The following is a 2,202-nucleotide window of genomic DNA, read 5'->3' as shown; positions in this document are numbered from 1 at the left end:
ACGTCTCCCACCTCCCCCAGTCCCCCTCCCTCTCAACGTCTCCCTCCTCCCCCAGTCCCCCCTCTCAACGTCTCCCACCTCCCCCAGTCCCCCTCCCTCTCAACGTCTCCCTCCTCCCCCAGTCTCCCTCCCTCTCAACGTCTCCCACCTCCCCCCCCCAGTCCCTCTCAACGTCTCCCACCTCCCCCAGTCCCCCTCCCTCTCAACGTCTCCCACCTCCCCCAGTCCCCCTCCCTCTCAACGTCTCCCACCTCCCCCAGTCCCCCTCCCTCTCAACGTCTCCCACCTCCCCCAGTCCCCCTCCCTCTCAACGTCTCCCACCTCCCCCAGTCCCCCTCCTTCTCAACGTCTCCCTCCTCCCCCAGTCCTCCCTCTCAACGTCTCCCACCTCCCCCAGTCCCCTCTCTCAACGTCTCCCCCCCCCCCAGTCTCCCTCCTCTCAACGTCTCCCACCTCCCCCAGTCCCCCCTCTCAACGTCTCCCACCCCCCCAGTCTCCCCCCTCTCAACGTCTCCCACCCCCCCCAGTCCCCCTCCCTCTCAACGTCTCCCACCTCCCCCAGTCTCCCCCCTCTCAACGTCTCCCACCTCCCCCAGTCCCCCTCCCTCTCAACGTCTCCCACCTCCCCCAGTCCCCCTCCCTCTCAACGTCTCCCACCTCCCCCAGTCCCCCTCCTTCTCAACGTCTCCCTCCTCCCCCAGTCCCCCCTCTCAACGTCTCCCACCTCCCCCAGTCCCCCCTCTCAACGTCTCCCCCCCCCCAGTCTCCCTCCTCAACGTCTCCCACCTCCCCCAGTCCCCCCTCTCAACGTCTCCCACCCCCCCCAGTCTCCCCCCTCTCAACGTCTCCCACCCCCCCCCAGTCCCCCTCCCTCTCAACGTCTCCTCCCCCCTCCCCAGTCCCCCTCCTCTCAACGTCTCCCACCTCCCCCAGTCCCCCTCCCTCTCAACGTCTCCCACCTCCCCCAGTCCCCCTCCCTCTCAACGTCTCCCACCTCCCCCAGCCTCCCCCTCTCAACGTCCCCCCCCCCCCCAGTTTCCCTCCCTTTCAACGTCTCCCACCTCCCCCAGTCCCCCTCCCTCTCAACGTCTCCCACCTCCCCCAGCCTCCCCCTCTCAACGTCCCCCCCCCCAGTCTCCCTCCCTCTCAACGTCTTCAACCTCCCCCAGTCTCCCTCCTCTCAACGTCTCCCACCTCCCCCAGTCCCCCTCCCTCTCAACGTCTCCCCCCCCCCCCAGTCTCCCTCCCTCTCAACGTCTCCCACCTCCCCCAGTCTCCCCCCTCTCAACGTCTCCCACCTCCCCCAGTCTCCCCCCTCTCAACGTCTCCCACCTCCCCCAGTCCCCCTCCCTCTCAACGTCTCCCACCTCCCCCAGTCTCCCCCCTCTCAACGTCTCCCACCTCCCCCAGTCCCCCCCCCCTCTCAACGTCTCCCACCTCCCCCAGTCTCCCCCCTCTCAACGTCTCCCCCCTCCCCCAGTCCCCCCCCCCTCTCAACGTCTCCCACCTCCCCCAGTCTCCCCCCTCTCAACGTCTCCCACCTCCCCCAGTCCCCCCCCTCTCAACGTCTCCCACCTCCCCCAGTCTCCCCCCTCTCAACGTCTCCCCCCTCCCCCAGTCCCCCTCCCTCTCAACGTCTCCCACCTCCCCCAGTCTCCCCCCTCTCAACGTCTCCCACCTCCCCCAGTCCCCCCCCTCTCAACGTCTCCCACCTCCCCCAGTCTCCCCCCTCTCAACGTCTCCCCCCTCCCCCAGTCCCCCTCCCTCTCAACGTCTCCCACCTCCCCCAGTCTCCCCCCTCTCAACGTCTCCCACCTCCCCCAGTCTCCCCCCTCTCAACGTCTCCCCCCTCCCCCAATCTCCCTCCCTCTTAACGTCTTCCACCTCCCCCAGTCTCCCCCCTCTCAACGTCTCCCACCTCCCCCAGTCTCCCTTTCTCTCAACGTCTCCCACCTCCCCCAGTCCCCCCCTCTCAACGTCTCCCACTCCCCCAGTCTCCCCCCTCTGAACGTCTCCCACCTCCCCCAGTCTCCCCCCTCTCAACGTCTCCCACTCCCCCAGTCTCCCCCTCTCAACGTCTCCCACTCCCCCAGTCTCCCCCTCTCAACGTCTCCCACTCCCCCAGTCTCCCCCCTCTGAACGTCTCCCACCTCCCCCAGTCTCCCCCCTCTCAACGTCTCCCACTCCCCCAGTCTCCCCCCT

This window comes from Lampetra fluviatilis, chromosome 8, assembly GCF_964198595.1.
Source record: "Lampetra fluviatilis chromosome 8, kcLamFluv1.1, whole genome shotgun sequence".
Classification (NCBI taxonomy): Eukaryota; Metazoa; Chordata; class Hyperoartia; order Petromyzontiformes; family Petromyzontidae; genus Lampetra; species Lampetra fluviatilis.
Note: the sequence above shows the minus strand (reverse complement) of the source record.